The sequence below is a fragment of the Polistes fuscatus genome, unplaced genomic scaffold (assembly GCF_010416935.1).
Source record: "Polistes fuscatus isolate 324 unplaced genomic scaffold, CU_Pfus_HIC Scaffold19, whole genome shotgun sequence".
Classification (NCBI taxonomy): Eukaryota; Metazoa; Arthropoda; class Insecta; order Hymenoptera; family Vespidae; genus Polistes; species Polistes fuscatus.
In genome coordinates, this window is record NW_025113095.1 from 3,037,118 (window position 1) to 3,065,109 (window position 27,992).

General features: G+C 40.0%; 1 protein-coding gene and 2 long non-coding RNA genes across 3 annotated transcripts in view; 1 reads left to right on the forward strand and 2 right to left on the reverse strand.

Annotated features, from left to right (window-relative positions):
• Positions 1 to 802: 802 nt before the first annotated feature.
• LOC122515719 lies at positions 803 to 27,729 on the reverse strand. The gene is made up of 3 exons (XR_006303353.1): positions 27,210 to 27,729; positions 26,578 to 26,769; positions 803 to 989 (listed from the first exon to the last, which is right to left on the reverse strand). It is a non-coding gene; the product is annotated as an uncharacterized LOC122515719 (long non-coding RNA).
• On the reverse strand, positions 6,557 to 7,620 carry LOC122515720. The gene is made up of 2 exons (XR_006303354.1): positions 6,839 to 7,620; positions 6,557 to 6,776 (listed from the first exon to the last, which is right to left on the reverse strand). It is a non-coding gene; the product is annotated as an uncharacterized LOC122515720 (long non-coding RNA).
• Positions 27,721 to 27,992, forward strand: part of LOC122515718 (LIM domain only protein 3-like) — a 98,941-nt gene continuing 98,669 nt past the window's right edge. Inside the window, exon 1 of the mRNA XM_043633141.1 lies at positions 27,721 to 27,987. The gene's annotated coding sequence lies outside the window, so the exon portion shown is untranslated. The remainder of the gene's footprint in view (positions 27,988 to 27,992) is intronic.

Consider the following 27,992-nt stretch of genomic DNA (forward strand, 5'->3'; position numbering starts at 1 on the left):
AGAGGAGACACGTAGAGATTTATTTATTTTTTCTTTTTTTTTTTCTTTCTTTCTTTTTCAAATCATTTTAGTCGTATATTTAATGCCTAGCAGGTAAAATCAAACATTATCCAACGCTAAGCCAAATCAGAAGTATCTAAATTCGTTCTATGAGGAGGACTCTCTTCTCTTCCCGACGATATCCAAAGACCAGACGAAGAAGAGAGTATACGTTTTAGTTTTTAATGATTATTGCGTGCCGGCACGGCTCAGGTAGGCAGGCATTAGCAGTGCTCTCCCTTTCGCGCATTTGCATATCTTTCCAGCCGTTAGGAATTGCCTCCTGGCTGCTTTCGCCCGGTAGAGTAAGCCATACCCCACTGGCACGAACGCGCTCCAACTTTTAAGCCCTCCACCCCCTTCCTTCCTTCCTTCCTTCCTTCTGTGGCTCATAGAAGAGTCGGAGAGACTCACAGAGAGAGAGGGAGAGAGAGAGAGAGAGACAGCCTCTCTTCCACCCCCACGGCATCTCGCCACCACAGCAACTGCGCTTGTAATTCCTCTCCTCTCCTCTCCTCTCCTCTTCCTCTTCTCCCTCTCCTTCATCTCTACACCTCCTCCCCCACCCCTACCCCCCGCTCCTTCCTTCCTTCCTTCCTTCCTTCCTTCCCTCCTCTTTTAATGGCACTCGGTTTTCGAGTGCTTTAATTAACGTTTTGTCAGGCGCTCCTTAATTAGTCTGCTTTTGAAAAAATCAGTCAGTGAGTCAGCTCGCTTCTCTCTCTCTCTCTCCCTCTCTCTTTGTAACCTCCCTTCTCTTCTCTTCTAAAAACACTCGGCGAAGACGAGCTTGATCTTTCTCTTTTTCCTTGTTTTTTTTTTGTTCCTCTTTCTTTCTCCGGCGTCGATCGCGTGCTTTTTTCTCCCCTTCTTCCCCCATTCTTCTTCTCGGACTCTATTCGATAGGGTAAGTGTGGATAATATTACCGCGGTTGAAGATCTACGATTGTCTGAAAAAAAACAAAAACAAAAACTTCGTAGTGTCGATTTTTGTGTCGCTGTGCGCGCGCATCGTAAAAATTCACTCTCATCATTTTTTCCCAAACGCGCCGAAAGAAGTATAACTTCAAAAAAATAAAATCAACATCGACCGTTGCGCGTTTCATCGTTTTCAAATCGCAACGATCCTAACGGAAGTTTTCACTTGAAAAAGAAAAAGAAACCTAAGGTTTGTAAATTCTACGTAAAGGTCGATGAAAAGAACGGCGTTTCCCTTTCATTCTCTTTCATTTGTTAATCTCATCATCGAGTGTTTCGCATATCTTTCGATTTCAAGTGGAAAACTCGAAGGAACGAACGATCGGTCGGTCACGCGCCATTAAATTTCAACGCTTCGAGATTCGAGTGTTCGTTGGTTGCTTCTCTCTCTCTCTCGTATTTCCTTATCATCGAGATAGAAACTATATTCTTCTCTCAGACTCGTAGTCTTCCTGTGCTCTGCTAATGTATCGAGCGTCGTGACGCAGTTTACACGTTATTTAACGCGTTCTTCTATCCCCAGTTACCTCCCCCGCTCTTTATGTATGCCTTAAAATGTCTCTTATTTCCTAACACTCCTATATTTTTTCTTTTTATATATATATTTGTAGGATACGAGCGTCTCCAAGCCAAATACTTAAATAGGCATTCGTGAAGAGATTAGACGGTGGGCCTTGAATAGCTCAATGGTTAAAAGCACTCGCCCGGAAAGCGAAAAATCCGGGTTCGAGTCCCGGTACTCCAGTCGGTGCAACGGCCTAATTTTTTTCACGGATTCTACATATTTTTCATCACTCTTCGTTGATACTTAGCGATTTTATGCGAACGTTGTTTTTCCGTTGGTCCGAAAAAAAAAACAAAAAAAATAAAAGAAAAAGAAAAAGAGAGGGTGAGGTGGTCCTGGCTCGCGCCAAAGTTCAAAGCACAGAAGCTCTCAACGAAGTCGGACAATACTTCGTCCTCTTCTTCGTGGTATCTCTCTCTCTCTCTCTCTCTCTCTCTTTCTCGAAGGGTTCTTGTATAGAGATGCTATCTGTATTTCATTAACATTATTCTCTGCGGTAGACTTGGCCCACCGCCGTACATAACGAGAGGGAGAGTAAGAGAGCTTTCTCCCTTACACCGGGGGGAAGTTACAACGGCAACAATCCCACCTTCCAAGCCCCTTACCCTACCCTACCCCTCGTCTTCCATCATGTTCCATTCCCTATCCTTCTCTTTCTCTCTCTCTCTTTCTTTCTTTCTTTCTTTCACGCAAAAGATCTTGATCCTGCGCCCGAGTTATCGAGCGTGGAAGAAGAACCAACTGCGTGGATTTCTTTCTTTCTTTCTTCTCTTTTACGGTGTTAATCCTCAACCTTATTTTATCGAGATAGTAGTTCTCATCGAATTTTTCTTTTTTTTTTGAAGCCTTTAAAACGACTCCAACTAAAGTTATCGATGCCAACTATGATCGCATATGTGAATTCGACAAAAGTTATAAGTATGAATTATGAGATTATATATGTATATGCGTTTGTTAATTTGTTGGTTCGATCTTTAACGTAGTTTGAAATTAACATCACACGGTATACCAAAGCGATAAACCATCTAAATGTTAACCGTGTCCATCGTTGCTTGACTATAATGATCAAATGGAAATTAGTTTTTTCGACGAAAAGAATTTCAAGAAAAAGAATTTATATATTTTTCATTATAAATAAAAAACAATTCTATCTCATAATTAAAAGAGTGCGTTATTAAATGTTGTCAAAGGAGTGTTTTCGAATAAGTGAATATATATTTTTGGATTTAACAAGAGTTATTCGAAAGTGTGTATCGAAGTTAGATGGTTCAATCCCGTATATAACAAAAAGAACAAAAAAAGGCCAATGGTAGTAGATACATATATATATATATATATACGAAATGGTCTATGGAATTCAATAGCACCGATATCTTTCTTTCTCGTTCTTTCCGTTTTTGTTACAGAGATATTATTCGGCAGTAAAATTTTATTTCCCTAGCATTTATTGGCGCCCCGGTAAAGCCGCCAGAGCTTCACCGCGATGCACGGTAACCGCGTATACGAGAGAAAGAGAAAGAGAAAGAGAGAGAAAGAGAGAGAGAGAGAAAGAGTACCGTCGTTATTTGATAACGACAAATTATTGTTACGAGAAAAAATGGTGCTAGAACGAAACCCTTCCCGAACCCCCTTCTCTCTTTTCGAAAGGGTTGCACGCACCATATACGTTAGTGTATATATAGACCGTTCGAATGTGTTAGAGGGGTGAGTGGTATCGAGGGTGGTTGATAGTGGGGTGAAAAAGAGAAAGAGAGAGAGAGAGAGAGAGAAAGCATGGCTTTGGGGTCTGAGCCTCGACAGGCTATCGGCCGACGTGTCCAAACGCTAATCTCTCGATATTTTAGCGGATTTATATTTTCAGCGTTGGCGGCATTGCCGGGGACGCGTGATTCCCCGAGATACCTGGACGGAAACGTCCACCGGACACACATCATTTCCCTCCCCTTTAACCCCCAGCCCTCCCCCTACCCCTACCCCTACTCTTCCAAAAAACCTGCCGTACACATATAACATTTTTTTTCGGCTGGCATCAATTTTTCTCGTACGCGCTGGCCACGCGAACCTAGAAGAACCGATCGCTGCTGATTGCGACGACCTTGACAAATTTTAGTTCCGGCCATTTTCCTAAAAACACCGGACCCCCTACCGCGAGAAAAACATTTATTACCTAGGAGTTTCGTAATATTTGGATAAAGTTGACGAATAAAACTCAGCAAGGAGAGATGCGTTCTTCCGAGTTGGTACGAGAACTGCTCGAAGGTCATAGGCATCGTCTCGAAACGTGCCTACCGGTTATCCAAGCTCTTGCCAGGGTAATCCTGAATTATGGCGGATTATGTCGTCAATTTTAGCCGACGAGGTTCAGGTGCGGCAAACAGCACATTGGCAGCCGGAACGTTAGTCGCGTACGGAATTACGCGTGGGTCCTATACTTCCCATGGTGTGTAACATTAGCGTAACGGCTTGTATAATAACTTAGCACTGGTTATACCATCCCTATGGGTTGTTACGGGTTGCAACGTCGATAATGTTAATGTTTAAATGTATCGTAAGAGATATAGTATATGATAGTAAGAAATAGAATGAAGAAAAATAGTAGAGAGAAAAATAAAAGAAAGGAAGTTAAACTAGTGGAATAGAAGAACCACGAGGTAACTCTACTACTTCGGTCGTAAAAAGAGGGAAGAGATCCTTTTTACATACTTCAGGCCACGCTTTCGGAAGTTCCGAGGCTGCTAACGAGATCTTAACTCGCGACAGTGCCATAAACGTCAGACACAGAAGTAGACGAGCTGGTGTCTCTCGCAGGGGTTGTTGGATAACAATGAGAGACAAACCTCGTCCTGCTAGGACAACTAAAGAGAATAAGAGAGAGAGAGAAAGGGAGACTATATGTGTTCGTGCTTTTTGTATATGTGTTGAGAATATACGAGTTAGGAGAATTCGATAGTGTGTTCGTAGAGACTCTACAGGATCCTCCTTCGTTATACCGGAACCACTGGCAAGAGTATAGCTTACGAGAACGGAAGAAGGAAGGGCTAGAACCCCTTGGAAGTACCGTTTACTGCACCGAAGAGGCTCGCAGGGGTGCAATGATCCTTTGCTAGAGATAACACACTGTCGTGATGATACACTGTAAAACTTTCCTCCTTCCTCCTCCTCCTCCTCCTCTACTTGTTTTCATCTTTCCCAACGTTTTCTTTCTCATATTTCTATGAGAGGATTATTTTCGAGTGTCCCTTTCGTAAGTTGCAAAATAAGGAAAAAAAACAAGAAAAATATAAAACAAGTAAAACGATTTTTCGGAAGCTCGCTAAGTAGGTAAAAGCGAAACTTCTGATAGCTAGCTAGTTGCTCGTAACCCGCTCGTAAATATCCTTTAGCTCGTTTTGTTCTCCCAGGATACGTGCAAGGTATGACGTACGAGCGTCGGGGAATAAAAAAAATCCCTTTCTCAAACATCCCTCCCTTCCTCCCTCCAACCCTCCGAAATATCGCACAATTTACAGCCTTATTTTTCGGATAAAGACGACTACGAACGGCTTTAAACGGATTTGTGTGAGAGAGAGAGAGAAACAGTGGGAAGCAACGTTGGCCAACCAAGGATCGGTGCGTTTGCTTTTACTCGTACGCGATTAAAACTTTTCAGGGGTGTTCGTTGGTTGCGGTCGACAAGTTTAACAAGAAAACAAGATAATAGTTGAAATATGGAAAAACACGTTGATATTTTGAAAAGAAGATTTTTCTTAAAGAAAATATCGTAATTTCGTTGTCTTTTATTAATTTTCCAAAATTTGTTGACTACCGAAATTACGTTTTTACTTCAATAACACATCCTGATGATTATGGGTTTTTATTTCTCTCCCCTCCAACTTTTCTTTTCTAATCTAAGAAGAGAAAGAGAGAGAGAGAAAACGAGAGAAGGGTGAATCGAATTTCCAACGACCGCATTCGAAATCGTCTTTACGACGCATAACGCGGTTTCCGTGAGTGAGCCAGTGTTCCTAGGAGAAACGACTTAAAGATGACTCGACTTGTGACTTCGAGAGATAGGATCGTCTGAACCGGCGACGTTTCTTGAGACATAGAACATAGAAATATGTGAGTTAGATAGAGATAGAGAGAAAGGGAGAATCTAGTTTGACGACTAATAAACCTTCGAATCCCCTTTTCGTATCCGCCACATCCCTCAACTTGCTTTCTCTTTCTGTCATTGTCTGTAGTTTCTAGAAAGCACCGGTTACTTAACAGAACTCGCTTTAACTGGCCACGATGCGTCTTTTCTTCGAGATCTAACACCATGAACTATCGTACTATTCGCATTGTTCCGATTTTCCGAGGGTCAACGATGTATGCGTTGGTACGACTGAACCACTTTGTAAATGTTGTCGAACGTTTCGAGGATACCACAGAAGTTACGTCATAATCGTTAATTATTTTTCATAATTATATTCAATACCAGGTTATATATGTGGGACGTGTACCTCTATGCCAAATACTTAAGTAGGCATTCGTGAAGAGATTGGACGGTGGGACCCTGAATAGCTCAATGGATAAAAAGCATAAACAGTAGTCCTGAAAGCGGAAGATCTGGGTTCGAGTCCCGGTCCTCCAGTCAGTCCAACGTCCTAATTTTTTTTCACGAATCCTACATATATTGTACTAAGAATTATTTATCATATGAGAAAATTGATCTAATATTGATTATTACAAAATAAAAAAAATATAAATGAAGCAAATAATAAGATGTGTTGGATTAGTAACGTGAATGGGTAACTCAATCGAAGAAACAAAGGGCTCAAAACTATCTGTAATTACTACAAAGAGAGACGATGAAAATACGTGAACCTTTTTAGTTGTTATTGGATAAGTGTTGAGTAAGTATTCCCAGAGAAAAGTAACCCGTAAAAGGGAAAGTAAAAAGACAAGAGGAATAATAAGAATGAGAATAAGGGAAGAGAGAAGAACCACCCTTCCTTCAATTCGAAAGATTCTTATTCTCGATCCTGGCGAAAAGGAGTCGTAACAACTACGACAAAGTTGTCCCGATAATGTTCAAGCAGTTTCCTTCCTTTCCTCTCATAGCGATGTTAGAGGAACATAGCAGCCCCAGTTACTCTGCCACGCCTGGCACCCTTGCTCGGTATGTTAATTAACGGTATAAGCCTTTCGAGCCACGAGCCTGTAGGCAAGCCTTTATATAACTAATTAGTAGAGACGGTATTCGGACTATTTACCTCGTTTCATTTGCCTTACCTTATACGCCTATCTAAAACGTCCTTTTCCTCTTATTTACACTCCCCCGATCTTTCCTCGTTCCTGTTGTTTCTACTCATCCATGCTGTTCTTCCTTTAAAACTGCATATTCATTATTTGGACTCATTTATTATTATTCCTCCTTTTTCGTTCCATCCGTTTCAGAATTCTTCCAACGTCGAAGAAAAAAAAGGTAATCAACTACGACGTTGTAAAACGCGTTACAATAATATTCCGTTTTCCTTTATTTTTTGTCGTTGTTGTTGTTATTGTTTCTTTTACTCTGGAATAATTTTCGAAAACATTTACGACATATTCGATTTACGATATATCGAGGAATCGCGTGAGAATGTCCTCGTCCCTATTGCCAAGGATATGATTTAAAGATCCATATCGTGTAATCTGAAATGCACACATGTATTAGATAGATAGATAGGTCCATATACTGATACATAGATGTATACCTAATGTATATATACGTGCACGTATGTAGGTATGTATGTATATCCTGGCGTAATCTCAGCATTGGTAGGATATTTGAGAGTTATGCGAGTAAGGCTTCGCGGATTGCCACGATAAAAGCGAACGTAAAAATGTAATAGTTTACAGACTTAACTACCGACGATCGGCTAATAAAACTCCCCAGGACAAACTTTTGCGTCGGTTCTGTTACTAGTATTACTAGTACGACTACTAGTACGACTACTATTACAAAATCCCACCCGTAGAGAGAGAGAGAGATACTCTTTACGATTTACTTGCTTAGCTCGTTCGTTTCGTTTTGTCGGAAAGAAAGAAAGAAAGAAAGAAAGGAAAAAAAAAAAGCACGCAACCGAGAAAAATATAATAATAACTAAAAAAGAAAAAACCTTTTCCCTTATTACTCGAAACTTAAAGATCGATAGTTCTCGAGAAAGAGAAGAACATTTTCAATTACTCGATATTTTTTAATAGCCTTTTCTTCTTCTCCGTTTTTTTTTTTCTTTCTTTTTTCTTTTTTTTTTTCTTTTTCGTAATACGAATTGGTAAGTCGAGAAAAAGGAAATACCCTTCCACCCATTCTCTCTTTCTCACTCTTTTTATATATAGGGAATATAACTTGGAATAATACAATTGGCTATCGTTTGGAAAAGAGAATCCGCAAGGAGGAGGAGGAGGAGGAGGTGGAGGTGGAGGTTGGTCTGTTTCGAAATTAATTACACCTATCGTAATAAAAGTTAATCTCGTAAAATTGGCCCCTTTCCTACCTTGCTCAGGGAAAGGGGGAAAGAAGAAGAAGCAGCACCACCACCACCACCACCACCATCACCATCACCACCACCACCACTACCAGTAGCAGTTATATCCAACCAGCTAACTGCGAAAACGAGGGAATCGTGGAGAAAATACTCGCGGTAGGATAATGAAAATAATGAAATAAAAGTTAGGATCGATCGTAAGGAATAGGTCGCGCCCTTCGTTCGTTCGTTCGTTCGTTCGTTGGTTCTACTGTTTCCCTTCCTCTTTTTTTCCTCTTTTTCCTTTTTTTTTTCCTTTTTTTTTTTTTTTTCATTATATCCTAACAGTGTAAAATCTCGTTGCAACAAGGATTACTGAAAAATATTAGCTGCAGCAATTAATTCGCCCCCCTTTTTCTTTTCTTTTCTTTTTTTTTTTCTTTTTTTTTCTTTCTTATATCAAATTTAATATTTATTTACGAAGTAATATACCACGTCTCTGTTGTTATTCGAAAATAATTTACCGTTATTATCGATGACTACGTTTAACAATGTATGAAAATAATTGACGAGAATATTTGCTACGTAAAAATACAACGATTTGGAAATTAAGAAATTAGAACGAATTTAATTAACGATCAATCGAATTTATTGTTACATCAAATCAATAATGTGAATGTTGTAATTAGAGATAAAAAAAGAAACAACGAACATTATCGATAATCCAGCATAATCGAATTGTTTCAAAATATAATTTATTTTACGTATTTTTTTTGTTTTGTTTACAAATGCCGAGAAGTAAATTAAAATGTTTATATTCGAATAAAAAATGATAAAACTCCCTCGTTTCTCGTATGATTAATAACTAAATGAAAATGTTAATAATTAGAAAATAATGATAACTTATTAATGCGAGAAAGAAAGAGAAAGAAAGAGAAAGAAGTAGAGAGAGAGAGAGATGGGTAGAGTTTTATAGCCCATCTCGTTTGTCTCACACAAAACGAGGAGGTAAAGCTCGCGGAGCTTGCAAAGCGTCGCGGCGCCGCCGTGCAAGATTTTTAATTAATCGATCGAGACGCCAGCGTCGGGCTGCCGTCGTTTGCGGTGCGGCTGGTTCATTAGAGGCTCTTAATTAACTTGCGCCGCTCACGCGACTTTGTACAATGAAATACACCTACACTATTATGTCTGACAACCTATGTGTTTATTAACCTATACACACACACATGTATTATAGTATATATATCTATAGATGTGTAGATGTATAGATGTACTTGTAATATTTTACATAGTGAATGATGTATATATGTGTACGTATGGATCTAACTTATACATAGTTATAAACATTTATATATATATATATGTAATTCATATACTGCGTATTCATATACAGGGTGATCTTTCCAAACGTATTTTAAACTTTATCGAGAGAAACAAAGGAACGTAGATTTTGCTGCTTTTTTTTTTTCTGTTTTGTTTTGTTTTTTTTTCGTTCCCAATGAGAATCTCTGCATTTTATGAGGAGAAAAATCTCTCGCAGGCTTTCAATCGAATAGTTTCATACAAACGTATTCCTCGATACTTCAATCGTTTTAAATGTTTCCTTGTTTTTTTTTTCTTTTTTTTTCTTCTTTTTTTTTTCCATACTTTTCACATAAAAGTTAGATTAAAACAAGAATACTCATAATAATAACAAAAAATATTGAAAGAGGGAGAGAGAGAGAGAGAACAATGTTGAATAAAATATGACATTTTATAATCTTTTTTCCTGATATTTCTGTTACAAAGCCATGGTTTAACGCAAACCATTTATCTCGCAGCAGAATCGAATTCTATTATCGAAACACTTGAAAATGAATCCGAGTTCAATTAAAGTGGCAGGTACAATCATTCATACGATACTCCTCGTTATTTGGCAAACGATAACTAACGAACGCGTTGTTAACCGCATTTGTTTGATTATTTTGTCTGTATACGTTCGTCGTTCTCGTTTATGGTATATGAATTACATACACACACACACACATACACGCGTGTACTTATATATATATAATATATGAACATACATGGATTACATGGTACAGCCATTTTGTATGTTAAAAAAGAAAATGAAAATTGATTAAATTACGTTCATTTCTAATCGTCATATTTTTACTTAGCTAATTTTTCGTAAACATTTTTAATTGATTCTTGACACAAAATTATAATTAATACTAGATTGACGAATGTTTCAATCCAATTTGACTCATTTTATGGAAAATAGGTGCGTATATATTCAACATAGAATTAGTGTTAAAAATAGTGAGAAAAATTGAATTGGAGGAAACGTCCCCATTCGTAAAGACGAATAATGGATGCTAAACAGAAAGACCTTGGGAAAAAACAATAGTAGTAGTAGTAGTAGTAGTAGTAGTAGTTGTAGTAGTACTAGGTATTCTGGCAACATATGCTCAGACACAGAGAGGAGAACGGAAAATGGGGACGTATATATTAGAGGGTGACACCACAGTTTTCCGGCGAGCTGGTTAACCGCACTCGTTAACCGTCCCATAATGCGTTACCTCGCAGCAATTTGCGCGCGCCGATTCTGGCTAACTCGCGACAACCAAATCTTCCTTTCGACTTCCTCTACTGCTCATTCCTAAACCATTTTCTTCTTTTTCTTTCTAAAGGAAAACTATAATTTTTCTTATAGTTTCTGTCCCCCGAACACTGGGTCGTATTATTCGTTACCAAAATTCATGACAAACGTATCGGGTTTGCGACACTTTTCGATGTTTCGAATAAAGATTTGACTTGATTTATCGTTGAAAATACATTTCGAAAAGATTGAAAAATAATACTTACAATTAAGTATTACTTAACTGTGAATTATCGAACTGCATAATTGCTTATTCGGAGTTTTCAATATTTATTATATATATATATATAATAAATTTATATAAAATTTATATAAAATTTCAAAATAAAGATAGATGGATGGAGATAATTAATCAGATTTAGTTGGAGTTTAGTTTCAAAATTTCGAAAAGATATAGAGAAATAATACTTACAATTAAATATTACTTAACTACGAATGACCTTATAATTGCTTATTATTCAGTGTTCAATATTTCTTTGATATATTTATACCGTTTATATAAAATTTCAAAAAATAAAGATAGATAGATAGATGGATATTTAGTCAGATTTAGTTGGAGTTTCGTTTGAGCCGTCGTTTTAGATAATAATCGTCGTTAGAGATTTTATCGGGATTCCGGTTAAACGGCTATTCAGTTTCGAGTGCGGATAATTTCTTTTCAAGCGGACGTCTCTCTTCTCCCCTTTCTACCTTTCTTATTTCCATCGTTGGAAAGATTTACGAGGAGTAAGTGAGGGAGACAAGGACAGAGATGAGACAAGGTAGAAAAAAGAAAGAAAAAGAAAAAGAACAAGAAAGAGAAAGAGAAAGAGAGAGAGAGAGAGAGAGAGAGGACGCGTGCAGCAGGCAGCAGGAAGGCAAGGCAAGTGGCAAGAAAAGAAATCGATACGATCGAATCGGCTTACAGAACTGGCTGATAGTTTCTCTCTCTCTCTCTCTCTTTCACTCTTTTACGAAGGACTGGCTCAACAGCTCATAAAAGGGTGCCCCGAGGAAAATATATATCGGCATTGAAAAGTTTGTCGAACAAGACCCGGCGACATGTTGCGAGGATAGCGTCATAACTTAACGTTCGTGTCGATATGAAAGAGAGAGAGAGAGAAAGAGAAGGAAGGTAGGAAGGGTTCGAGGTGACTCGTCGCGTACCTTTTACAAGCCAGCCGTACTTACGACGATTTAAACTCGAAGGCTTGTGCCGACTTTACGGTACAAGCTTCGGGACGCACGCGGCGGCACTTGTAGAGCGAACGATTTAACTCGCTCGTCAAAATCGAGTCAAATCGAATAAGACAAAAAAAAAAAAAAAAAGAAACAAATGAAAGAATTATTTTTGTCCCTTCGAACGTGCTTTATATTATTATTTTGACGACAAGTGTATTAAATAAAATTAAGAAATTTAATAATAGCATAAACAATGTCTAACATATGAAATGTTATGAAATATTCATGAAAAATATATAAATTATATATATATTGAAATATGAAACGGGTCTATATTATCCCTAATTATAAATAATACATAAATGTAATATATATATTTTAAAAAATACATGTATTTCTACACAAGCAATTTCTTATTCCAATTTCATCATTAAGCATTACTTTAAAAATTAACTACGAATAATATCACCTTATATCCTTTGATCGATATCCATAAAATATAATTAATAAATGAAATTACCTTATAAGTAAATTTGATTCAATAATTTCGATTGATCAATAATTACTGAAAAAGACTATCATAAAACGTATCAATGATATCTCATATAATTTCTATACGAGTAACGCTTTCTAGTCGTAAGAAAACCAAATCAAAGAGTTCAGCCACGAGAAGAGAAGAAAAAAGAAAGATCGAGGAAAACTCAAGTGAATCTCATACGACACGATGTTAGGTATATGTGCGCGTACACGTATGTAACAACCAGCATTGGTAATAATAGTAGTAGTAGTAGTAGTAGTAGTAGTAGTAGTAGTAGTAGCTTGGTACGGCCCTGGCATAGCTCGCTATAGGCTGGGGTCGGTGCAATTAGGGGTATTAATTAGCGGGTACTTCATAGAGTTCCCTCCTCTCCTCTCTCTCTTCTTCTTCCTCCTGCAGCTTTTCCTACAGCAGTAGCAGAAGCCCCACCTTTACCTCTACCTCCTCGTCCTCTTCCTCCTCCTCCTCCTCTTCAGCGAAGGTGGCCCCTCTTACCCCGCGTGCCGGCTACTATCCAGAGGAAAGCGGCACCCCACCAGCGAACCAACCAGTCGGCATGCTTTCGTCCTGCTTTCACCCTCTCCCGTTTTCCCTCTCTTGCACCGCTAACGTTAAAGTGCTCCGCACCACTGACAGAGCAATACGGACAAGGGCTGTATAGCTAATTACATGGTTTTATGTCGTCCGCCCGGAGGGGAACAAGTGAGGACTCGGATCGGCATGGAAGCGCAATGAGAGAATCTCGTGACGTCATTGACGGGCCGCGTTCAGAGCTCGTCGACGATTCACTCTCGACTCGATATGCATGCATCCATGTGTATGTGTGTGTGTGTGTGTGTATGTGTATTGGTATAGATGTAGGACCGCGCGTCAAGCTTACGTTACCTTCGACGTCAACCTATCATTCTCATACCGTTATATCTACTTTTACTACCTGCTGCATGTAACGATTCAACCATCCCTCCCTCCCACCCTCCCTGAATCCGAGCTCCCCCCACTTTCCTTTGCGAATCCAATCAAAGAAGTAACATCCCTTCTTCTTTATTTTTATTACCCCTTACTTTAAAGCGTTTAATTAGTTCCGGGATATTTCTATCGATGATACGTTCTGAAACGAATCTAATTACTAAAATTCAAACGATCGATTTTCCCTATTGTTTTCCCCAATCAAATCTATACACTTTTGTTGAGAGAGAGAGAGAGAGAGACGATTTGTTTGTTTTTTAATTATAATTTCTATCGACAAAAGAATAATAATATTAGATTCCAATTTGTCTTCTAACATATTTTCAATATATTCTATTATACTTTTATTCCTATTTGAAATAATTCACATTTATCTATTATATAATATTGAAAATTATGAATATGAGATTTCAGTATGTCTGATAATATACTGACCATAAACTACTATTATTCGTAACGCATTAAATTAGTCTATTAATTTGATTTAAAATTAAGAATATACGATAATTCGACATATCTGATTATACCTTTCTCCTGTTTTACGTATTTCAAACAAAATCATTTTCTCATCTATTTATTAAATGATCGTTTCATTAAAAACTGTGAATATATAATATCCGAGTACGTTTGACCATACATTGGTATATACTACTTCGTCAAGTATTCACTTTCCAAAGAGTCAGCCTATCGAGAAACGTAAGAAAGAAAACAGGCGTTAAACGATAGTCTCGTTCCCGGACAGCTCGTAAAAGGGCTCGGAAAGCCCTAGGATGATGGTACCGTCAAACCTCCCGTTCATCCTCGGACGGGAACAGTCGACATTCTCAAAAACATTATCGGCTTAACGCCAGACCGAAAAAGAGAGAATACGAGGATCGCGTAGTTTTGATACACACACACACTGACACGCGCACATACACACATATATATACTCACATAAACATATAGAAAGGAACATCGTTCGCTATCCGTTGAGGAGCGCAAAGCCACGATCAGATTCGTCGGAAAGGGGCCCGCCAGCTTTAGATATTCATGTATTTAAATTTATTTATTGGCAGGATTTTTGCCCTCGAGGACGGGGGGGGTGACGTTACTCGGTGATGGGACTGAAAGGAGGAGGAGGAGGAGGAGGAGAGAAGTGGAAGGAAAATAGGGGTAGAATGGACTCTCCTTTCAAACCACCCACCCCCCTTCCTACGTCGGTCTCCCCGTATTACCCCCTTACCCTTTCACCCTTTTCCTCCTTCTTCTTCTCTTCCTCCTCCTACGGCAGCCGGTTAAACCTTCGCCAACCTCGACAACCCCTTCTGGTTAATTTTCTCGCTTAAAGAGATCTCGGCCAATTACACGGGCCGTCCGACGGGCGTTGAATTTTAATTGGAAAGGAAGAAAGTAGTAGAAAGAATGAGAGAGACAGACAAAGAGAGAGAGAGAGAGAGAGACCCTTCCTTGCAAACCGGTAGCAACCTTGTTCGTTTGAACCGTAAGTATAAGTGCCGCTAGTTTTCCTAGCTACACACGTATACACATTCCTATCTCACTCACTCTTTCGAGTATTACTTAGATACGCATTGGCCCTTTCTTTCTTCTTCCTTTTCTATCTTCCTTTTACTTCCTTTTTCTTTTTTTTTTTCTTTAGCTATCGTATCAACCAGGTCGTTACGTCGATACGTGGCATTATACTTTCTCTAACATTGTATTCAAAAAAACATACCATAGAACGAAGAAATAAGGGGGGGGAAAGAAGATAAAATATATCGGTTAACTAATAAAAGAGAAAAAGGAAAATAAATAAATAAATAAATAAAGAAAGAAAGAAGAATAAAATATCGATCGGACAAGACTTTCTCATAAATTTTTAACGAAATCCGCAACACGCCTGAGGAGGTGGACGAGGAGTAGGAGGAGGTGCTCAGAGATGGGGGTGGTTTGTTCTAGGCTCGTTAGCTTCCCGAATTAATTGTAATCTGTTGAATCTTTTTAAGCAAATCGCAGTTATTCCCTATTCCAAGCGATTATTGGAAGGGTAACCTTTAGGATACTCGCTGCCCACTTCAATCCCGTTTCTTCACCTTCCTTCCTTCCTTCCTTCCTTCCATTCTTTTTTTCATTTCTTTTCTTTCCTTTCATTTTATTTCTTTTCTTTTCTTTATACTTCACGTATACTCTTCTAAACGCACAATGTGTTTACTGGGAACGATCTGTACGTCCATATGAATGCATTAATGTATGTATGCATGCATAAAAGCTCTTATTCGAATCGACGCTACTGAGTTTCGCAATAAGCGGACCATCCTTCCCTTTAATTGGATTAATCTATGGAGATTCATTAACGCTGCGAGCTGAAGCCGAGTCTCTCTCTTTCTCTCTCTCTCTCTCTCTCTCTCTCTCTCTTCCGATTCACCACGTAATTACCTCGAGGATATTTTCCGTCCGTCGAGGACTCGCGGAAAGCCCGTTCTCTCCCCATTTCTCCTCCTCTTCCATCCTTCCCTCCACCCCTCTTTCTTTCTCTCTCTCTCTCTGAACGCTCTCCAAATCGAATTTGTTAATTCAGGAATTTCGCGAGAGAGTCCAGTCCTGTTTTACGAATCACTATCGCCGTTTAACGTTCTCATCTCGCCGCATTTCGGAGATTTACCGTGTTATAGTTACCAGTTCAAGTATGTGTATGTCTATGTGTGTGTGTGTGGGTGCATATGAGAGAGAGAGAGAGAGAGGGAAGGATGCTTTGCCAACAGTAGTTTAGCATTGTTCGTATCACGATCATTCTTTCGATCCATTTCATCGTTTTCCAAGGATACTTAGAAGAATATTACTATACTTAAGAACTTCATTCTCAATTTATGGTATTATTATTATTACCCATTTAATTTTTGTCTCGTATCATTTGAATTTACGTAATTTAAATTAAATAGACAAATTGATTCATTTTTATATTATTATACAGTAAAATTATCTAACGTGTTTTCAAATATGTTTTTATTTTCTTTTAATAATACGAAAAATTGTTTATTAACAATGGGGAAAATATTGTTGGAAACGTTTTGGTATTATTTTCGTTTTACTTTGAAATATCCTAAATTTTGTTTGGTATACGGAAAAGATAATAAAGGAAGCAAAAGATGAGACGAAGAGAAGAAAATCTGAGTAAACGTATTCCGTCCTTACGAGGCACGGGTGCTGCCACGTCGCGGAGAAAGCATTAACCATCTAGTCACCCCCTTACTACCCCCCTGATCAATTTCCTAAAGTATCCACATACGATCACGTCGTTGCTCTCGTACGTTTATTCCCGATGTGCTATACACTTTTTCGTGTCCTCCTCCTACTCCTCCTCCTCCTCCTCTTCCTCCTACTCGTTCAACGTCCTATCCTCGATTGAAAAAAAAAATAAAACAAACAAGTAGAACGAGGAGTAAGAGACTCGTGCGTTGCCTTTTAAAAATAAAAATATAAAAAAATTAAGAAAACAAGAAGTGAGTAAAGAGAGTATAAGAGGAAAAAAAAAATAAAAAAGAAAAACATAAAAAGGGGAAACCCCGTCTACTATCCAGCTCGTTCGAAAGATTAATTTACGATTGCTCTCGATCGTGAAAATCGTTTGCCGAGAGTAAGTGTTGGAGGGTAGGTGGGGGATGGAGGAAGTGAGGTATTCGAGAAGTAGGTACACTGTATATTAGAAAAGTTTATCGCATCTTTCGAGATACATACATAGAAGGGCACGTACGCGAACGAAGTCGTGTCGCGAAAAGCTAATAAGTATCGAGAAATACGAGCTATCGAAGTTACTTTTAAAAAGTCTATATTCTACTACGTTGCGTACGATCAAAATAGAAGAATAAACTAAAAATGAGAGAGAGAGAGAGAGAGAGAGAGAGGGGGGGGGGGGAACGGGGGTATGGTTTAGTCGTGGAAAAAGAAAACGATGGGGTACCGTGGATAAGGGTGAGTGCAGTACTTTATGAACACGCCTCACATAAATTGTCGCGGCTCTTTAAGAAATTGGACGAAAAAAAGAAAAAAGGCGGGAAATCCTACCGGCGAGAAACAGCTTGCGCCGAGAGTACTTCGAAAAAGTTTTCCAACTACGTTCTCGGAACATTGGCCTCGAGTATTTTCTAACCGACCCCTCCCACCCCCACCCCCAGCCCCCCTATTCTTCTCCTCCCGCTATTTTTTCCTCTTCCCTACTCACCTTCCTAACCTTTCCCTTTCCATTTCCCTTCACCGATTCGATATGTCTACCTTTAACAGTTTTTTAATAATACACCTTCCTCCCTCACCTCTCTTCTTACATCAGTTTATAGATGATATCGCATCAACGTCCGAACGTATTCACATATTTAACGGGAACAAATGTTTTTGACGGTTTCGATTATCGACGACTAATATTTCAACTATCGAATGTATCAATTGGATATTATTTCTTTGTAATAATAATAATAATAATAATAATAATAATGTAGGATTCGTGAAAAAATTGGGCCGTTGGACAGACTGGACCGGGACTCGAACCCGGATCTTCCGCTTTCCGGGCGACTGCTCTTTAACCAATTGAGCTATCCAGGGCCCACCGTCCAATCCCCTCACGAATGCCTATTTAAGGGTTTGGCTTGGAGGTGCTCGCATCCCACAATAATAATAATAATAATAATAATAATAGTAAAATGTAGCACGATGCGTAATATTTCGCGTTTAAATTTGCCACTCGGCAGTTTCGACGAATTAAATCTCGTAAAAAATGACTTCGAAGATAAGAAAAAGATAGATAGAGAGAGAAAGAAAGAGAGAGAAAGAGAGAGGATCGATTTATTCTTGAAGCGAGATTGAATACGGAGAAAGTTGATATTAATCGAAAAATACTGGTGTGTACGTAGGGTGGGAAGAAAAAAGAGGAGAAGAAGGGGTAGGGGGAGAAAAAGGGGTGGGAAGGACCCACGTGGATGTGATCCAGGCCTGTATCTCAACGTGCTTGCGAGTAAGGGATGGAAAAGAGTGGAAAAGAAAGTCGCGTACCGGTGGGACGCATTTCCCGAACAGGTAATCTTCGTCGGCAGACAAGATATTACATTTGAATAAATGTCAGCGACGATAACACGTTTCGCTCGCACAAGTACGCTCCTCCTATCGATTCTGCCGACCTCGGTAAACATCCCGCGGGAAATATTTGCTAATATCGATCACATCGTCATTAATAGTATGTCTTTCTATCTCGCTCTCTCTCTCTCTCACTCGCACACACACTTTCTTTCATTTACTTCCCTGTCTCTATTTGTCTCATCCCTTTTTTCTATTCCTGACGAATATACAACTGAAAAGAAGAAGAAGAAAAAAATTAATAAAAAAGAAAACAAATTATTACTTTTATTCGACTTCTTTCAATAAAGCATCTATCAGATACGAAGAAAATAATAAAAGTAAAAAGAAACGAAAAGTGAAGATTTGAAATAAAAGGTCGTACGGGTTGGAAAATAGTCAATGGTGCACATTTTTCTTTTCTTTTATTTTTTTATTTTTTTTAAATACCATTTCTATCGACATTTTTTTTTGCAAACGTTATTCGTATAGGTTTTGCTTTAAGTGTACGCATTTTTGCACGCGTATGATCGCGTATTTCATGTATATATATATACATATATCCAACGTTCATTACCTACGGTATCGCGATTTTCGATAATTCAATGTATTATTATCGGTATTTGTCGAGTCGATTTAATCGAAATAGCTTCTCCGATTACTTATTTAAATCAAAGTACAGGCCCGCCGCCGGCGCGGCAAACCAGAGGACCGAGGGAAACAGGGGGTGGAAGAGGCGGCGGAAGGGAACCACCACGACTGTGCTGCGCTATAATAAAAGGCACGATTTGCGCTAGAAAACAATGGGAATTAAATTCAAAACGAAATGTTGACCCAAACTTTATTCCGACGCGCGTGCGATGCCCGTGACGCGAGCCGCGAATAACTTCAACCCTCTCTCTCTCTCTTTCAATATTTTTCTGATCGATTGGTTTATCCGGCGAATCAATTTGCCGCATACTCTTTTCTCGTCTCTCTTTCACATGTTCGCGAACGAACATTTTAAACACGGCGTAAATTTTTAATAACGCGACGACAAGTTTTCTTGTTTTCCCGTTAAATAGAACAAATATTCTTTTATCGACAATATCATCGATAGTCGAACAATGAAAATCTTCAACTTTTGAGCACATCAAAGCGTATCAAAGCATATATCGTTTAACTCTAAATTGAATTTAAACGTCATCGAAAACTAATTCGCAAAATTTTGCTCTTTTTTATTTTTCTTTCTTTGCGTACGAGTACGCGTACGCATGCGTGGCAAATAATTCGGCGCTTTTATTTTTTTTTTTAGGTAAAACACATTTAGTATTATTCTACTTGCCAAGTAATCATAAATCTGTTATTCTTCGGAAATATGTAAATTAATGAATTTTTTGTTTCCTTCGGGCAAACCGCTCAGAATTACTTTGAAGGAAACAAATATGCCGGTTTTTTGATGCAACGAATTTAATATCAAAGAATCAAATTAATTACTGCACCTAATACGCGTACGAGAAAGAAAGAAAGAAAAGAAAGAGAGAGAAATGTGTGCGCGTGTGTGTGAGATGAGACGAGAAAGGTGGATGGGGGTTATTAAGAGGAACACGCATACACATAAATCCCATACGTGTAGATACGCGTGCACACACCTACGTGATAGAGACTCGATTATGTCGGGTAATTGCGCTCGCGTGTTCATCTCTTTTACTACAACATGTCGGTTGGTTTCAAGTGGTTAGGCGAATTGTGGCCAATGCTTTGTGAGAGTAGACGCGAAACGAAACGAAACGAAACGGGGTTGGACGTACGGGTTCCGTTTGTCTGAGTACACGCGTATATGAGTGAACGTGTGTGTGTGTGTGTGAGTATGTGAATGTATGGAGAAACAATGACTGGAGGGGACAGGGTTGCACGGCTCATCTACGAACATCAGAAAGGGAAGCAAGCATCCGATGCGCATCTCGAAAGCGTGCCGTTGACAAGAGCCCTATCGTTTATAACGCGTCATCCCTTAATCGTGACTCGACTCAATTTTTTCTTTTTATCTTATACCGTTTAAACGCGTCACGTTACATATACCTAATAAAAAGAAAAAATTCAAACTATAACAAAGTGGAATATTATACAGAAATATTCTAGATTGATACGCACGTAATTATTACTTCCAGCATACGTAGATCAGTAAAATAACTAATTAAGAAACAAGTGTAATTTTCAATTTTAATTAACCGTCAATGAATTTACAAAAGTCCGTTATTCGCATATTTATACACCCATACGTTATTTCAAACAGTTAATTATTAGTTTTTTTTTTCTTTTCAATCGAGAAAAGAGAGAGAATTATAGGAATAAATATAATCAAAAGGTTATGGAGAAAAAACAAAATCTACAAAGATTCATAAAATACTAATCAAATACATAATTACAAACGCAAATTCGTTCAAATAAAAATAAGACGCTAATAGAAAAATTCATTAGACTATATAACGAACAAACAAACAAAATGAAAATCAAACTAAAGAGATAGAGATAGAAAGAGACAGAGGGATAGTGGGGTATTGTGGTGGTGGTTGGAGGGGGGTAGGAAATAGCGAGAAAACGATACGGTCATAGGGGTGGGCAGGGCGAAGGCAACGGGGGGATCGAACGCGAAGCTTATCGCGAGCCGCATCGTGGAATAATGCGCATAGTGGAGGGTAAATCGAAAATCATCCCTCGACCGTATCTCGTTGTTTTCCTCTCACCCTCGACAAGCACGACTCTCTCTCTCTCTCTTTCTCTCTTTCACCCTCTCTACGGACACCAGGCGCGCGTACGCGTACGTTCGCCGGTGTTTACCGCAATTATTAAATGTAAACTCATATTTCGTAATTGCCAAATATTGGCGGTCCGATCGGCCGCGACCCGATGCACCTCGCGAACGTTACGAGTCCACACCACCAAATTCAACCCAGTAGCTGCTCCTGCGCTGCTTTTGCTCGCACGCGTTTTCCATCCCTTCTCAAATAACAGTCCTTCCTCTTCCCTTTACTGCACTCTTCCGCACCCTTTACCCCCTCCCCGTTGAGCGAACCACGCGAGAGCTCGCACCGCCGAATCTCCGACGAATTAAGCCCTCCCTCTCACCCTTCCCAACCTTCTCCACCCTGTCACCCTTTCCTCCTCCTCCTCCTCCTCCTACTAGTACTCACGTCATCCCCCTATCCCTCTCTCTCTCTCTCTCTTATGCGTTGAATCGATAAGCGCCCGTGCGAGAAGCGATCCCGAGGAACAAAGGGACTCCTCGATAGTTCTTCTTTCGATTATTACTCCAAATCGATGATACTCTCCGCATTCCCTCTCATACATCCCTCTCCGTCTTCCTCGCCGACACTGCCATTTCTCTTACATTCCAAAACGGGATGATCATTGATTTTCACCATTAATTCCTACGCTTACCAGCATTACACGTATTTCAATATTTTCTTCCAACGTGGAAAAATATTAATGCGCGTCTATTAACGCGCGTCATTGACTTTTTATTTTAAATAATATTAGTTCGAAGAGAGGGGAGGGAAAAAAGAAGGACGAAGGAGAGTGGAGGGGGGGTTTATATCGATCGTTATAAATCAATTTTCGTTCTTTCCTTCCTACCATTTCTAGGTTAAAAAAAAATGAAAAAAGAGACAAATCTAGCTTTTCGTGGTAGGAGGGTGGGACGAGGAGGAGGAGGAGGAGGAGGAGGAGAGGAGAAGGGTGACGAAGCGTCGATTAAAAAACCGGTCGAAGCGTAACGGGCAATTATTTACGATTTAAAAACCACCGATGTAAAGTTTCAACCGAGAATTTTCTCTGGGCAAAACTGGTCTGCCAACCAAGAGAGACAGAGAGAGAGAGACAAAGAGAGAATGAGAGAAGGGAAGGGGTTGGTAGGGAGGGGAGGGAGAGCATACGAGGGTTGTCGACGGAGTGGCGTCAGCTTGCGTAACTATCGGTAATTAATCAGAATCATCCTCGTATATCGTATCCGTTGGCGTGGGGTGGTAGTGGGAGAGTGGTGCGATGGCGGTGACGGTGACACTGATGGTGGTACTGGTGGTAGTATTAGTAGTGGTAGTGGTAGCGATGCTGATGGTTATGGCAATGGTAGTGGTGCTGACGACGATGCTACTGCTGGACCGTGCCGATTCTGTCGGAGCTTACGGTGAGGAGGAGGTGGAGAAGGGGGAGGAGGGGGAGGGTAGTTAACCAGTGACGTCACGCTCACGGCGACATCTGGCTCGGCACTAACCACCGGACGACACTGCAGGACACTGGACACTACCCATCTCCTCCTCCTCTCCTCTCCTCTCCTCTCCTCTCCTCTCCTTTCCCTTCCTCTTACTCTTCCTCCTCTAACGCTAACTCCGAATCAAAATTACCCTTACCGGAGATACGAGAGCCTATGAGAGGGAAAGAGAGAGAGAGAGAAAGAACCCGCACACCGGCTGCTTCCAATTAATTCTACCTTTGACACGTATCACCCGATCCTTCCTCGTCGAACTTCAAAATACTACTGCGTAAGTACTTTGTTATTAAACTGTATGAAGAGATATCGTTGGTTACGTAGTTTCTTAAGAAAATAATGTTTATCCTTTCACGTTTTCATATTAATATTACGAGCAACGAACCTTACACGTGTGAACTATACTTATTGAAATTTTCGTTATAAGACTATGGGAAATTATATAGGAGAAACAATTTGTTAAAAGAAAATATACAACGTTTATTATCTCTCGAGAAATAAATGATTAGTCACATAATCTATAATATCATAATGAATTTGTGGATATTTTTGATATAAGCTTTCTATTCCAGATGACAATTAAAACGAAACCGGCTCAGATACTACGGGACAACTCCTGCCTCCCCCCCCGTGGCCCCTTCCTTCCACCCCCCGCCCCCTCCGCCCCGCGTGTAAAGCCGGATTTGCGTACGTCCCTCTACCAACGTGGCTATCAATTGCGGCTAATCCTTCGTAGAGATAGCGGAGAAACTGTTGTCTCTACGGTTTCCTAACGAACATTCGACAATTCCTTTAATCTAAGTAAGATATACGAATGAATTTGAAAAAATAATCGTCATACGTAGGATAGAACTAAGACGATCATTTTCAATCTAACAATAATTATATCCGTTTAAATATATCCAACGAATAAATTATTATCCCAGTAAGTTTTAATACGGCCGATGGACATTTCGTGTCCAGCCAAACCGCAGGAGCGGTCATGTATATTAGATACCCAATTCCGGCGGTAATCCAGCCATAAATATCTTTGAATTATATTTTCCAACGAGTTGGACGCCACCACGGACGATTTGCTCTAGGTAGCGGTGCGAGCATGTTTGGGGAAACGGTGAAATTGGGGAAAAGCGTGCGTACTCGCGCGCACACGCGTCAGTGTGTTAGTGTGTGTGTGTGTGTAAGTGGTCTATAGGTTTATATATACATATATGAAAGAGAAAGAGAAAGAGAGAGAGAGAGAGAGAGACCAAGCGGGCTATTTAGCTGTTAATCGCTCAATTAAATTGGATCGCTCGTATTAGCTTTTAATCCCAGCGCATCGCACTGTTGGTGTGCTATCGCGAACGTTGCGAGTCCAACGCGCGCGGCGGACCAAGTCCGGCGTTTCCCGAAAAATCAAAATGAAATTTCGCTTCGAACTCGAACCGCGGAGGATCGTCTCGGATAACGTCGAATTCGACCGAACCAACGTGATATTATTTCGTTTACTCTCGCTCACTTGTTACCACCATCCATATACGTGTGCTCGTACACATACGAGAGAGTATGTGTACGAGTAAAAAGAAAAGAAATCAAAATAAAACATTAATTTTTCTCTTTTTTCGAATATCCTTCTCTTATAACTATAATAATATATCCATTTAATTATCTTCGAATTAATATTCGACAATCGTATTATTCCATAATATTATAATCGAAACAATACGTTTCTTAAACAATACGATCAAAATCATTCGAGTGAATCGATGTTTCGAGCCGAAAAATGCTCACGTTCGCGATCGCTCAAATATTCCTTCGCCTAAAACAAATTTGTTAGAACTCGCATTACTCTTACACGTGTTTGACATAACTGTAATAGATGCTCCAACCATAAACCCGTATCTAGGATTTATTGTTCACTCGTAACACGCGAATTATCAAAAGAAAGAGAATCAGGCCGCGAAAGCAAAGATATTCAAAGTGTCATAAATCGCGGAATAGAGGGGCGTTATCCTTAAACCGCAACTACTAAAATTGAGGGAAGAGGAGGAGGAGGAGGAGGTGGCGAGGGGTCGAGGGGGGGTGGAGGGGTTGGGTATTGTTATATGACATAGGCTAATCTAATCTCATTTACATCGCAGCACGGCCACGGGATTGACGTTCATCGAAATAAATCCAGACTGCCGTCCGTGCCGATAGTGTAGTCGAATATGCGAGAGCGCATGTAAATCGAAGCTTTCCTCCCCTTTGGAACAAATCGAATGTCGGTCGATGTAAATGAATTCCATTCTAATTGCAATTATGCGACACGAGAGCGCGCATAAATGTTCAACCGTTATACGATAAATGACACGTCGCTCATGGCGCGGACTAGCGCGAACTCGCGAGGCGGATTCTCATCCGTCCGACCGTCCGTCCGTTCCCGTCCGTTCCCGTCCCCGTCCGTCCATTCGTCCCGTACGTCCGTCATTGCGAATTTATTAAACAACGATCGTTAAATCCATTTGGAAAGCTTCCATTCCATCTCCGATTTCTATCCTCTTCTTCTCTCTTTCTATTTATAATATATCAATCTTTCTCCGTAGAGCATCGGGACCCCCCCCGTCCCTACCCCCCTCCCCATAATTGCAATTAATCAATAATGAACGTGTCATATAATTGGCTACGAGCAAAGACGAAGATCATTTAAATATTCATCTTTTCTCGTCTAGAGCAATGAGACGAGAAAGAGAGAGAGAGAATCGTCGGTATGGAAATAGAGACGATCGTTGTCTCAATCATCCGATTAAGGGAAAGCAAAACCCTTCTTTGGGATATGAAAATTTCGATCGTGTTATCCTACCATCCGATCGTTCCTCGATCTTCCTTGAAATCCAAATTAGATCTCGTTATTACAATAATTTTATCCTATTAGGTTTATTACTTCTTTGTCTAGGTTATTCTTGGAAAATTGTATTACTTTGGATGACGGTAGGGAGACAGAGATAGCCTATCGTCGACAAACTCGTAGTTTCATACATCTTTTATCCTTAATCGATGAAAAAAATACTAATCATTTGTAAGATCAAGCTCGTCGGGTTTTCTTCGTCGACGCGTTCGATCGATTTGTATTTTTCATTTTTCTTTTTAACCATTACCAACCCCCCCCACCCTTCCTTCCGGCTCCGGTTTCGACGCCACCCAAAAAATTTGCCCATAAAAAAAGAAAATCCTCGAACTCGCGTATCGCCGAAGCGAATCGCGAAAGCCCCGGCCTGCCTGCCGACCGGCCGGCGTGCACTCGATGCCGTGAATAATTAAAGCGATGTTTATTCGGCGCGAACGATAATCGATAATAAATTACGTCACGCCGTTATAGCGCAAATGCCATTCTCCAAGGGTAAATCATTAAAACGGGCGTACGCGAGTGCGCCAATCAGTAGGCATACCGTGTAAATACGTGATGGAAAGTCCTCCCGCTACCCCATCCCCCCCCATTCTCTCTCTCGTCACCCACTAACAACCCAACCCTACCCTAACCACCCCCAATAGTCACCCCCCTTTCAACCCCATCGATTCTCCAGCCGCTACACCTACCTACCTACCTACCTACCTACCTACCTACCTATCTACCTACCACCCCCCACGTTTCGGGCTGGTCAAACCACCTCTCGTTCTAACTGACTTTGGCTGTTTAGCTAGTACGATTTATTTATCGACCAGCCGTGATTAGACTTTCGTTTTACCATCGACATGCGACCTCGTCAAACATTGACGAGCTGCTCCCGATTTGTTAAACGGTTGTGCGTATACCACGTTCCACGTCTACTCCCCTCCCGCTCCAACCCCCCCCCACCCCTCCTACTCCCGTTTCCAACCCCTTTCTCTGTCCCTCTCGCGCTCACTATGTTTTCAGGACCTACAACGAAATACCAGAGTGCTCGTGATTTTGAGGGAAATTTTCCTGCTAGCTGCCTGCTGTTGCTGCTGCTGCTGCTGCTTCATTCGTATGTTTCCTCTTCTCTTCTCTTCTCTGCTCTTCTTTCTCTTTTTCTTTTATTTTTTTTTTATTTTTTTTTTTAGGTTACCACACCGACCTATCGCAACCCTGCTCTCCACCTGTTGCTACAAAAATGAAAAGGTAATTATGACGCCTTTCGTTTACCGATTTCTCCAAGATCTATAGTTTTCTTATCTTTCGAACATTCCGGTTTTAGCAATGATATAAATATATATATATATATATTTTTCAATGAGATCATGTCATATGAATTCTTTTTTTCTGATTATATTTTTATTCGCGTAAGAAAATGTATATTTTATATACGCTTGGGCTTGTATTCAGTACCCATTTTCTATCTTATTTGAAATATTTCGTTTTAATGATAGTTGAAAAGGAAATGAAGTATTCGATGTATTTGATGATGGAACGATAAGGTTTAATAAAACTTAGTTAAATGTTCTTCCAAGACTTCGAATTTGAAGTTTTGGTATAATTGCCGGAAATCGTCCAAGTAGAAATGAAGATGTATAGATATCTCTCTCTCTCTCTCACTCCCACTCACTTTTGTGAAGTTCGAAGTCGGAGCCGCAGAGAAGTTCGAAAGCCGTGGCTAAAGGGCAAGCAAGAGAGCCGTGGCGTTGGAAGCTTAAGGAAAAAGCTCGTGTAGCGAGAGAGTCCAGTGTTATTACGGTGGGGTAGGTAGAGCGTCGAATCGTAACCACCCCCAAAGACGTGCCCCTATTCTAGGATGTCCTATCGCCAGTAGGAGCTTATTCCGCCCCTTAAGCTCTGGCCACACCCGCAACCATGCGCAGTTTCCACCCATCGGCCAATGAAAGCACGAGAGCTTGCAAGCTCTGCTCAGCGGTTTTCGAGTCGAGCCACTCCGGCAAACACCACGTGCCACGCGTCCGAGTTGCACGTGCACGCTCGCGGCACGATAAAGCTTACACAAAAGCTTATTTCGAAAGACACGACACGCGATTAATCGAAACCACGCGCGGATTCCTTATTTTTAAAACAATTAACAATATATATATATGTATATATAGGTGATGGACAAAGTTTTCTCTTTTATACGTCATTAATTTTATAATATATATATACATATATATTTTTTTATGGTTTTTTATTACTTTTTGTTTTTTCACTGGTTTATTTCGAACGACAGTTTAACAAGAAGAGAAAAAGCACCATTTTGATATCGTCCTTATCGATCAGAAGGGTGAAGATATTAAAAAAAAAAAAAAAGAGAAAATTCAAACAACCCACGTTTGATGGTGGTTGCGGTGGTGGTGGAGGTGGTGGTTGCGGTGTTCTTCAAACTCGACAAATGAGACGTGAG